The sequence below is a fragment of the Podarcis liolepis genome (genome assembly GCF_965112155.1).
Source record: "Podarcis liolepis genome assembly, chromosome: 6".
In the NCBI taxonomy this organism is placed as follows: domain Eukaryota; kingdom Metazoa; phylum Chordata; class Lepidosauria; order Squamata; family Lacertidae; genus Podarcis; species Podarcis liolepis.
Window position 1 is genome coordinate 30,865,077 of NC_139559.1, and position 13,324 is coordinate 30,878,400.

The 13,324-nt window shown below is 43.3% G+C and overlaps 1 protein-coding gene across 1 annotated transcript in view; it reads right to left on the reverse strand.

The window, feature by feature from the left end:
- The window catches only part of MTCL2 (microtubule crosslinking factor 2), a 92,452-nt gene that overhangs the window by 77,001 nt on the left and 2,127 nt on the right, over positions 1 to 13,324 (reverse strand). The window lies entirely within an intron of this gene.

Genomic DNA, 13,324 nt, shown 5'->3' on the forward strand with positions numbered 1-13,324 from the left:
GGATGCAGAACCTGTGATCCTCCAGACGTTGTTGAACTCCCAACACCCGTCAGCATGGCAAATAGTTAGGGATGATGGAAGTTGTAGCCCAACAACATCTGGCTGCCACAGGTTTCCCATTTCTGCAGTAAAGCATACTGTTCACTTGCAGCCTTCATTAACCATAAAAGTACCAGCCTACAATTAGATATAAATTTATCCCAGTAACTGTATTTTCTTTTGCAGCTGCTATGGAACAAGGACTTGAGTTCATATTTGTATACAACATCCGACGTAGCTGTACAATACCACTAGTAATTTCCCTTTGAATGGTGACTGTATGCTTACATGTACACTATTTTAGGATGGTGGGTGGCATAAGGAATGGTACATGGAGTAGCAGTTGAATACTGATAAAGGATGCTTGTATGCAGAAGGCTAATGACTTCATCTACTAGCAATGCCAGAATGAGTCTTATATCTATTGCTAACACCTACTGTTCTGCATACCATTGCCCTTCAATGATACATTGGAAGGGGGCAAAAAAAACAAACCACCCTCAGTATAACTCCTAAGACTGGTGCTTTCTCCAGTTAAATCAAGAGTCCACCAACAATCTCAACATGTGTTAGGGGAGACCCAAGAAAATCTCTAATAAAAATATTTTTTTTAAAAAAAAATGTGTTTGGGGAGAGGCACCACTATTGCAGCACCACTATTGTTGCTTGTGTAAAATTTTACCAAGAACCTTTCCAAGAACATTTTCTCAACAGAATTGCTTTCAACGCCATTATAAAAAAGACCACAGTAAGGCTGAATTTCTATATCCACTAAACAGAAGTAAACATCATAGAATTCAGTGGCACTTATTTCTGAGTAACACTCCAAGACATTTTTTAAAAAAAAAACAATTCATTCAAACTATGTAACTTCCTCTAAAAGAAGTATGTCAAAGCCTGAAATTAGAATTCAGAAAATCATCATCATCCAGATGAACTTTTCTTAGACATATATCTGCTTCCTCACATTGATTTCTGTTATCTCGAGACCCTTGGTCAACCTAGTCGCCCTCCTCTTCACACCATCCAATTTGTCAATATCATTCTTAAATAGTGGTACCCAGAACTGGACATGGTACTCCATGGGTGGTCTGACCAATGCAGAGAATAAAGGAGTGGCACCTATGCAGGTAGCGCTGTGGGTTAAACCACAGAGCCTAGGACTTGCCGATCATAAGGTTGGCGGTTCGAATCCCCGTGATGGGGTGAGCTCCCATTGCTTGGTCCCTGCTCCTGCCAACCTAGCAGTTCGAAAGCATGTCAAAGTGCAAGTAGATAAATAGGTACCACTCTGGCAGGAAGGTAAACGGCGTTTCCGTGCGCTGCTCTGGTTCGCCAGAAGCAGCTTAGTTATGCTGGCCACATGACCCGGAAGCTGTACACCAGCTCCCTCGGCCAATAAAGCGAGATGAGCGCCGCGACCCCAGAGTTGGCCACGACTGGACCTAATGGTCAGGGGTCCCTTTACCTTTACCTATGGGGAGCCCACAAGCAGGACCTAAGTGCAATAGTCATCTCCCACTTGTGATCCCCCATCAACTGGTATTCAGAGGTATATAGCCACCCACAGTGGAGTTAAAACATAGGCATCATGACTGGTCTAACCCTCTTTCAAGGCCATCCAAGTTGGTGGCCATCCACTTTCTTCACACCATGAATAATTTTATACATCTCTGTCATGTTCCCCTGACTCACCTTTTTTCTAAACTTAAAACCGATTACTTGTGGCTGTCCTGAATCTCAGGCACAAGTCTCTCTCAGTCCTGTATCCTGAGATCCTTTTAGGTGGAGATGCCAAGGATTGGATTTTGGACCCTATGAATATGAAGCTTGTTCTCTAATACTCAACCATGGCTCCCAATTGCAAAGAAAAATTTCAAAAGTACTTCAATTCTGCCTGTCTCATATTTTTAGCACCAAGTATTTTATTCTCAAATGAGATTAAGTGATACTTCTCACTGCGCCCTATGCAGAGAGCAGCAAATTTATTCAAGAACCTTATTGCCATTAACAATTGCTGCTTAACCCTTAAGAAACATTTATAACAAGACTTCGTTATTTAAGAGTTTACAGCAGAAACTCTCATATTGGTGTTGCAAATATTAAAACCTATTTATGGATGCATGCCCCTAAAGGTATTTTAACATATTAAACTACTGCCGCAGGGAATATCAATCTACTAATCAGATCCTGAAACAGCTGTATACAAGAGACCTACCCAGAATCCTGAGTCCTTCTCTACTAGACAAAGCTTGTTTTGCCCTAGCATGTGCTGCCAAGGGGTCAATAGGAGGACACGCTAGGAAGGGTTAGTACAGCAGCCTTAGATTGGCTGTGAGATTGGGTGCGATCCAAAATGCCAATAATAAATCCATCAACCTGTCTACAACCCCAGCTAGACAGCCCTATAATTCTAATCTGTAAACCTCTACATCCAATACACTTTTTGGCAAATAAATGGATCACAATAAACTGTATATGCACAAGCTATTTGGAGAGAAATGGACAGGAGCAAAGGAAGTAGGTAAGTTCTACAACCATCAGTTGGGCTACAATATCTGGCTTGCATCAACAGCTGCTGCCCCAGTATATATGCCACAACGTTGTTAAGCAACAGACAAGCAACAATATTATAAAAACCCAGAAATCTACCTGCTTCTAAAAGAGAGCTATTACCGGTATTTGTGGCTAGTTAACAGTGCTTTTTTCAGGGGGTACTCAAGGGTACACAATACTGGCACTGCTTTTTGGGGGGGGGTTAAAAATTGTGACACTTACTGCAACAACTTTGTGATGAAAACCAGCACCTATTTTTCTAGAAGAAAAGCACTGCCAGTTAAGAACAACACTGCATTGAATGGGCTAGTAAATAAACCAGTCCTAAATACCCTGAACCACGACAAGGTCTAGACTGAGCAGCAGCCTAGATAGAATCTGACTCGGAGGAGGAACCAGCCATATCAGAAGAGTCAGAGACACCAGCAGCAGAAGTGCTGAACCCAAACTCTAATGCAGAGTCAATGCCTCAACCTGAAGCCTGCTGAACCAGAGTGATCCCTGAACTACCGCCTTCCAAGATAGCTCCTCACTGTTTCAAATAAATGTTTCTGTTCTCCATAATCTGAAACCCTCTCTTTTGATTCAAATGAATGATTTTTGTCTTAATCAGAAAGTATTTTGTACTGATGTTAAATTGCCTATTACACCCATAATGTCAGTGAAAATTACATATACCTAGTAACATTAAGGAAACACTGAGAAGTAACTATAGTATTGTCGAATAATCTTGTACAGTTCTCCCCCCTCACCGCCAAAAGGCAGTATTAATTCAGGGAGCCCACATTTTGAAAAACATGGAAGTTGGAATGCTGCATTGATCTGACCTAGTATGGCAAGGGCTGAACTCATATTCTTATGATCTCGCACTGCAACATGGAAATTGGTATCAAGGGATAACAAGCGAACATTTCCTTAGAGATTAAAGGGAACAAAAGCAGCAGTTTTCAATTAACTGCCAGCCACAGACTGACAGAAGGAACAGTACTGTAATTCACGCAAGGCAAAGATAAGGAAAGATTTCCACAGGGAAGTCTTAAGATGGGCCACCATATGACTGCAGTAGTTTCAGGGTCTCCAGGTTAGGTGGATTAACATGATGAAGTGAAAAAGACTCGTTTCCCAAACAGCAACTGCTACAAAGGACTTTATGACCCATTAAACAACAAGGATGCAGCTTAGTGGTAGCACACATGGTTTGTATGCAAAATGTCCGAGGCATCTCCTAGTAGGACTGGGGGGTGAGAGACCCTGCTTGAAACCCAGGAAAGCTACTGCTGTCAGTGTAGACAATAATGAATTAGCAGAAATACGAGCTGACTCAGTATAAAGAATATAGACCACCTTTCTTCAATTTTACCACCACAGATTTGATTTTCCAATCCAATCCTATGCTGCAGTTTCAAAGTTCAGTCTGTCTCCCATCTCCTGAAATGTAATCCAATATATAAACTACAACAACAACTTTGGGCTTTGTCTAAAAAAGAACTCAACAATTTTGAGGTCTTCCTAAAAGGTTTTTTGCTTTTTGAAATATGGCAACCCTACAATAACACTGTGCCCACATCTTGCCAACAAAAGAGCAGACAGCTCAGAAGTTATACAGTGGTACCTCAGGTTAAGAACTTAATTCGTTCTGGAGGTCCGTTCTTAACCTGAAACTGTTCTTAACCTGAGGTACCACTTTAGCTAATGGGGCCTCCTGCTGCTGCCGCACCACTGCCACGCGATTTCTGATCTCATCCTGAAGCAAAGTTCTTAACCCGAGGTACTATTTATGGGTTAGCGGAGTCTGTAACCTGAAGCGTATGTAACGCAAAGCGTCTGTAACCCAAGGTACCACTGTAATGAGAAGGAGCAGCAGGTGGGGGAGGGGAGAGATGAGAGGAAATCATGTCACAGATTTACACCTTCCTGTATAAATTAACAACCAAACAACCACAAGCTTTCAAGCAATGCTACTGCAAATATGCTCTATCTGAAAACTAAAAGGTGCCACAAGTTGCTTTTCTTATTACATGCTGCATTAGGGACACAAATAACTCACATGTTATTAGTTTTTTGCACCAATGTGATGAGAAGCAATGCAAACTGATGAAAAAATTCTAAAAGGCAACTTTCCAGATTGTTTATGGAAGTGGTAGTTCTGTGGATCACACTTTCTGAATCACCTATCATGCCTTCTTCAGCTCCATTATTATTAAAATTAAGAGGAAAAGCAAGCATAAATTAGGAGCTTAGAGCTTATGAGATTCCTGCAGTGTGGCTTTCCATGGACTAAAGGTTGGATATACATAAATAATATAAGAAAGCACTGGCTGTTTGAGGACCAACATTTCCTGTTGCTGACTTCTGGTGTATATCCCTACCACACTTGCGGAAGACAGAAAAAGCAAAGCAGACTCATAGCCAAGTTTTGCTTTTTACTAAGAAGGGAGGGTTGAGGGAAAGGCATGAGGTGATCACCATTAATGTGGTGTGTATGAAGACAAAGCAAGCAGGAAAAGCCTGAATCGGAAGATGAGCAGAAGGCCAGTTGGGACCCCCTGGGCTAAGGCCACTCCGAATCCCATCTGTCAGTTATCTAAGGCATATGCTTGTTATTTTGAAACGTGATTGGCTTGGAAGATTTCTCCTCCCCTTGTTGCAAATGGAATCTCCAGTGCCATTCTTTGTCTTCACATCCCTCTGCAGCTGCCGGCATATCACATCTCACATTTTCCATTCTGCTGAACAGGGACTCAGAGCTCTTGTTCCCCCCACACTGGGATGACAAGGCGGTGGCTCGTGGCTGGCTGCTGTGCTTCTTAAAGGCACAGTGCTTCTCAAGCATGAAAATGTTCCCATCTCCTTTTCTTAACAGGTCTCTGAAGCCAGAAAGGAAAAGGAGAAGCAGGTGGCTGGTCCTTGCACGTTTATTCTACTAGTCAAATGGAGTGGATTGCTTGTCCCTTATCAGTACAACTCCTCAGAAACAGGAAGGAAAACTTCAGCTACAGAGCTTACCACACACGACTGCACTGTGCTCCTCGGATCAATAAAATTGAAGCAAGCATACAGAGATATAGATATTTTGAGACAGACGTTTCTGACAAGCTTGTGCATTTCCCGCCATAAACTACAACTAAAAATCCAGCAATGGGTTTATACGCAAGAAGGAACAAGGGCTAGTCTTTGAAACCAAAACCCACCGAGTAATCTTGACTTTGTCCACATTTTTACAGCTTGGGTTTGGAGAAGGAAAATAATAATGATAGTCACTTTTTTGCCAAAGTTCAAATGTACATAATCTGAAGTTGCATTATTATTCTTTTTTCTTCTTCTGGAAATAGCAGGCCCCAGGGCAGGTGATCAGTATCAAGAATTTTATTTATTTATTAAGTCAATAGTTTTCTTCTCCTGCTGTAATCCAGGCAAAAACTGCTCCCCACCATGATCGCTGAAAGCTGCTATTAACTCCATGAGGGAATCTTCACTCACCTCACTATACTGACAGGTTGACACCAGCGAAAAGCTTAAGAGTTCAGTTGTTTAAAAAGTAGCCTGCAAAACGTTTACACTAACCATCCTTTCCTATAAAAAGTTCTCTAAAGAGAAGCGACTGCAGGCAGAATTCCACCTTATAGGCAACGTCTGCAGTGATAGCACAGGTCACGGGGGGGGGGGGGGGGTAGGGTGGTGTCTTTGCACTAAAGCTCCCGGGTTCTGTGAATAATGGTACGTGCACAATCATGCTACTTACCGGTACTTGCAAGATAAGGAGGTTAGAGCAAGGGAGACCATACATTTCCAAACCCCTACTGCCAACCAATCAAGAGTGAACTCTAACAGTTTCCTCCTAGAGAAACATGTTTTTAAAATAAACATTGTATCCAAAAAGAAGTAATTGTTGTGCTTAAATGTTCTCAAACACAAGCAGCTTTTTGTGATTTGTCTGAGTTTAAAAAAAATAATCACAGGGATTGTTATATATTTTCATTTATACATTTAGTAAGAGCCATTGCAAAAGCAAAGAGCTTGGGCTTTGGAAATATTTCATAAGCCCCAGATAATAAGTTGGGCATGACAGGGTGATTTATCAAAAGCATTAATAGGGGGATGACCTTTAAAGGCAAGAAAATTCACCTCCAGCCCTCTCTCAGTCTTGCAGACAGCAGCTTACCAACCACATCCCAGGAGCTTTTTCACTTTCTTTGAAACAACCAAGCAATATTCTTCATTTTGCTTACTTTCCTTTTCAGTTTACAGTGGAGCATTTCTGTCCATCTGGGGCTTCTGACCAGCTGGAAGAGGCATCAAAATAATGCTTAGGTCTTTGGAAAATTAGCTAAACCTACAATTCTGAAACTAGGTTTCTCCAAAAATGAAGATGGAAAGGAATAATCAGACAGCATATGCTTTTTGGTAGGCTGCTACTCATTCCCTTGCCTTGGAGTCAACCAGGGACTAATTTCCCAACACCAGGTGTAAGTCATAAGAATAGGTTCCAAGGAATAATTTTTTTTGCCCATGGGTCCCCCATTTCACTACTATGACTTCAGAAACACTTGACTATGCATGAGAACTCAAAAGTAAAAAACTAAACAGAAAATACTGTCCATTACAGTGAATGGACTATGCAACAAAATACACATAAGTTTCTAGCCCTCGTTGCATTAGTTCACATAGAGACAATCTGCAGCTCAAGAGCCACATGTGGCCTGCAATGCAACTGATTGGTGCTGGAAACAGCTGAAGACTAGAAGAATCAGCACACCCCTCAGCTGTTTCCAGCACCAATCAGTAGGGAAACAAGAGATGGTGCAGGATGAGATCCAGATAACTAGCACTGGGAAAAGCTGATGAGGCCAATAATTAGCTCTCTCCACAGCTGTTTCCAATGCCAATCAGCTACAAAATGGGATGTATAGGTTCCTCCCAGTCGAAGAGGATGGAAAGTGTTGAGGAGTATCCTAATCTGCATAATCCTCAACTGTTCCCAGCACCAATCAGCAGAGGAAGGGAGGGAGGGAGGTGGAACAGGAGGAGACATGATGGGATCTCAACTCTGTGTGCCTCTATGTATGAGTGAGTGTGTAATAATGAAGCTTGGAGGCTGTGTATAGTGTGTGTGTGAGGAGGGGGTGGAGAAATTTACTCAACAACAACAAAGGCATCCCCACACACTGACACCATGCAGCCCTTGATCAGTAAGTGACAAAAAAATTGCCCGCCTCATAAGACAGGTTTCTCCCACCGTTTTGCATACTAAGATTAGATGCAGCTGCAATGGTGCTCAGAATACAGTGGTGCCTCGCAAGACGAAATTAATTCGTTCCGCAATTCTCTTCATCTTGCGGTTTTTTCGTCTTGCGATGCACGGTTTCCCATAGGAATGCATTGAAAATCAATTAATGCGTTCCTAGGGAAACCGCCTTCAGACCAGGTCCGGGGACAGTCTGTCCCCGGACCTCTTCTGAAGGCTGGGGGGGGGGGACAAGGGCTTTTCTTCCCACCCCCAGCATTTTAAAAAACCCCAGGACAGCGGAAAAGTTCTCCGCTGTCCGGGGCGATCTTAAAATGCTGGCGGGCGGCATTTTAAAATCGCCCAGGGACAGCGGAGGACTTCTCCGCTGTCCGGGGTGATTTAAAAGCCCCTGGGAAGGCAGGCAGGGGGGACAAAGACTTTTGCCCCCCGCCAGCCTTCCTCTTCTGAAGGCTGGCGGGGGCGAAAGTCTTTGCTCCCCCCCGTCTGCCTTCAAAAGCTGTCCGGCCAAGGCTTCGCGGACCTCTCCGCCAGCAGCGGCAGCACTGCCGCTGCTGGCGGAGGGTTGCCGGCATGCCGAAGCCTGCGCGCGCTGACATCAGTGCTCCCAGGCTTCGCGGACCTCTCCGCCAGCAGCGGCAGCGCTGCCGCTGCTGGCGGAGGGTTGCCGGCATGCCGACGCCTGCGCGCGCTGACATCAGCGCCGCGAAGCCTTCGGCATGGCGGCAACCTTCCGCCAGCAGCGGCAGCGCTGCCGCTGCTGGCGGAGAGGTCCGCGAAGCCTGGGAGCGCTGATGTCAGCGCGCGCAGGCTTCGGCATGCCGGCAATCCTGCAAAAGACGTCCGGGGGAAGCGGGGAAGAAGCGCTTCTTCCCCGCTTCCCCCGGACGTCTTTTGCAGCAAGGGGCTGCAGGGAGATCGCTATCTCCCCACAGCCCCTTGCTTCAAAAGAGAAGACCCGCTGTCCCCGGGGCAAGCTTCGTTTTGCGAAGCAAGCCCATAGGGAAATTCGTCTTGCGAGGCAACTCGAAAACGAAAAAACCTTTCGTTTTGCGAGTTTTTCGTCTCACGAGGCGTTCGTCTTGCGGGGTACCACTGTATCCTCAAGGAAGGAGTACACCCCAAGTAACAGCAGGTTTCAGATGAAAGTGGAGTGTGTGCATGTTTAAAAAAGGGCAGATGCATTATTTTTACAGCTATTAAATATTCCAAAATTCTATCTTTCTTAGTGCCCCAGATGGCATAAATACTTACTGGCATCACCACCATACTTATTGTCTTTACTAGGAAATCCTATCTAGGCCTTGCTGCCCATCAGATTTGTATACTTGTGGCTACCTAGACCAGGGGTCAGCAAACCTTTTCAGCAGGGGGCTGGTCCACTGTCCCTCAGACCTTGTAGGGGGGCTGAACTATTTTTTGTTGGGGGGGGGAATGAACGAATTCCTATGCCCTACAAATAACCCAGAGATGCATTTTAAATAAAAGGACACATTCTACTCATATAAAAACACACTGATTCCCGGACCATCCGCGGGCCAGATTGAGAAGGTGTTTGGGCCAGCTCCAGCCCCCAGGCCTTAGTTTGCCTACCCATGACCTAGACACTGCCCCCGATTTACTTTTGCATCTGAATTGTGCATCGATGCCTCGTAAAGTTCACTTCTCAACAATTTATCATGGGGGGGGGGGGGAACTCTGCAACATTCTCATCCAGTTTGCACGAAATCAAACACTAAAACTATGTCCACCTTTGTTCTGTGCCATCAAGTCTCCACCCCACAAGTCAAGAGTTCTGCCTCTAATTCCATACCCACCAAGCAATCCCTTCACAAAAGGTGTACTGGACAGCTAAGTCAGCAACCTGGAAAACAGCTGTAGAGGACGGATATATAACACCGTGTTTACCATATACACGAGAAAGGGTGAATGGGGGAAATAAATGACTTGGGAAATCTGTTCCCTCAAATGAGGGCAGCACTGTCAAGTGAATCCTAAGTATGGTAAGTGGGTGGAGGCTCCAGTCTAAGCTTTGTTGCTGCAACAAACAGGATCACATCTGTATACAACATTGGAGCAGATGACAGGCTACAATGAGTCTGTTTTTAATTCTTTGTAAGGTCAGCTTTGAGTGCCAAGACTGGCAGCTCAAACATACTTGACTTGGAAGTGCTAGCCTTCCTGAAAGTAAATCTAATAGTTTGTATTCATCCAGATCTCTTGAGATGTTAGACGGGGGGGGGGGGGGAGACACATTGTGACACTTTGTATTGCCATACAGTATTTTAAGACTACTGTACTGTGAATTGAACGTGTGGTCTTTGTACTACTCTGTTTTTATGCTCTAGTGAATTTGAAAAGCTTATCTTGATCATGTCAATTAATCAAATAGAAACTGAGATTTTGCAAATAGGTCTGCTTTGAAGTAGCAGATCAGCTCTTGCAAAGTTTGTCTTTCTTATCTTAGTCACCAATCATATTACCAAAATAAATATTTATAGAGAAAAAATAATTTAGCTGAAATTGACTAGACTGAAATTGACTAGAGTGAAAACAAACTACAAGGTGATAAGTTTCAAAGGCTGATAAAATCAACCCTTACAGTAGCAGACTTATCGCCAAACATGCAGAAATGCCAAGTCTCAAACAACAGTAAATGTCCCTAAGATTTTAGTGAGTGTGTGAAGTGCACGCTTAATTATATCAAACTAAAATCAAGTGAGACTCAAGCTGCAATCCTATACTCCATTAAACCCTATGGGACTTAGGTAAGTAGACATGTATAGAACTGCAGTATTTGCTACAGTCCTAAGCACATTTACTGCAAAGATACTGAAGTTAAACTACTTAAAATTTACTTTTAAGGAATCATATAGGATTGCCCTGTTAATCATGCCCACAGATTTTAGCATAAATGTCCTTGTGTATTTCTAATTAGCATGGCATGTTATTACATTACCATGGCAACTTTGAATCTGCACAGCCGTTTTATATCAGAATACTAAGAAGGGCCAGTCTAAATTAAGTCTTGACTTCCTGCCAGTTTCCCCTTTGCTTAGAAGGGAAGAAAATTACCAACTACTTTATTTGGCTTTGTATGAACTGACTCTACATAAGCAGTCCCCAGCCCTATAGCTCAGAAGTTCACCAGCCTCTGAAATCAGAATGAGCTGCACGCATATAAAATGTGTGGGTGTAATAGGTTTACACTATAAGCCTGTGTAATTCTAGCGTAAAAAATATTCAGATCCATAACTTCCAAATAAAAGCAGGGAGAACATAGTGGTGGCCTTGAGGCAGAGAAAGGGCATCTATGAACTAAGAATGTCACAACTGCAAGGGGCAAATCAAGAGCCAATATTTGTGTACTGGAACTTCTAATGTGGCTGTCCCTTGAATCATGCCACCGGGTGTAGTTGTCTAATCCTATGGAAGAGCTTAGTGTGGGTGGTGTTCAACTATGTTTTACATAGCATAAACCCACTGAAATTAATCAACATGGCTATGTTAAGTTCATTAATTCCAATGGGTCTTCTCAGGGTAAAGCTTAATTTAATACCACCCCCGATGTTGTGGAACTGACATACTTTCAACAGGTCTCTAAGGTGCTACTGGACAATTTTATTTATTTATTATGCTTTCAACAGTTAGAATGCAGATAATAATAGCAAGGAATGTGAAGTCAGGTGTTTTGTATTTAAACCATCAAAACAACCCTTGTTCTACTCCTCCCTCACCCCTCACCCCCCAAAGGTAAGGTTGACCTGAACAGACACAGCATTTGTTTAATGACAAGGAATGCCTGTAGGAAAAATAGGAGCCAACACTTACTTGAACATAGTAGTTAGAAATCATGCACATTGCAAACCCAGGACACAGATTGAAAGTATATGGGAGTAGGAATGACCAACACAGTAATTAAATGGGGGAGGGCTGAGTCACCAAGCGGGTCAGTAAGGACTCTCAGCCATGGATGTTGCAAAAGATGACTTTCTCAGGTGCGATATGCCACACATGGATGCACGCCCACCGAATGCCAGATTCCACTGCTGGCTCTTCTAGCTAAAAGAGTGGAGAACAACTGTTCTGAAAGGCAAGAACAAGACCTGGGTAGATAAAGCATCCCCCAGAAAAATGGTTGCACAACCATCTTCTACACCTAATGATTTTTTCCCTAGCTTGTTTTATATAAATCAGATTAGACCAGCATATTGGTTGCTTTTTTCCAAATACTATACAATATAATCTTACACTTAAGGGACTCTTGCTCTCCACCCTGCCAGACCTCTCAGAAGCACTAAGAGCCTGTGCTTCAGCCAGCAAACTAATCCACTATCTGAGCTGGTTGTTATATGCAGCCATTCAATAAACACCTACTACCGTTGCCATGCCAACATCATCCTGCAAAATAAACCCATCACTGCTCAGTAGTACTACCAAGAGAAGCAAGGCAAAAGCTGAGCTTGGCAACAGCCCAAAGACTCCCTACCATTCCAGAAAGCACAGGGATACATGTCAAGCAATATTCTTACGTTATCCAAATACTACTGAAACAATTCCTCCAAGTCACTCTATGGGCACATCTGCAAAGTAGCTTTCCATGCTATTAATTAAGCTAGAAACCAGAAGCATGGAAAACATCCTCCAAGAAAGCAGGTACATTTTCCCCACTTTGAAGATGGAAAATGCACTGACATTGTAGAATGCATGACTGATGCCAATATCTGACAGATCAGCCCATCTGCACATGGACAGCTAGGAATATAAGAGAATGCTGAAGTTTCAACAACAACATGTGGATGTATGGGAGAGTCCAGAAGCATACTAAAAGTGCTTCTAAAACTTTTAGAAATTTCCATGTGGATGGGCCCTGAAAGTCTGTATAGAGCTGCATAAATATACTGCATCTTTCTGGGTGGGGAAAGGGAGCACATACAACAGGACCAAGTGTGTGTCTGAGACTAAATAAACCCTGCAAAAACTTAATTACCTCCAAAACGGGAAATTCTGATACATAGAGGTGAATGCAAATGCTGCCCCACATTGGGACATCTGTTTGCCAGATTGGGAATTTCAAAACTAATAAGTATTATGGAACTGAGAGGTGCACCATCAAGTGTAATTAAGAAGAGAACCACACATTACAATAGAAACATGGGGTTCACGATTCACTCGTCATGCTATTGCAGGAGGGCATTCACAATACAGAATTGGCAAGTGGAAGAAAGAGAGCGTGCTTGCAGGAGAGAATCACTGGTTCTTCCCTGCAAATAGCCCCCAGCTCCCACAAGGATCAAACACTGCCTTCCCAACCAGTCAATTTTTCCATACAAATCCCTCCACTCCCTGGTCATTTTTCACCATTTTTTGTCCAGACAGGCTCTGAAATCAGAAGTAAGCTCAGCAGAAAAAGAAGGATGGGAAAATGTCTCCAGTGGGGATTTACAAAGAAAAATCTGCAGACATGTGAGTGGTTAAAACATC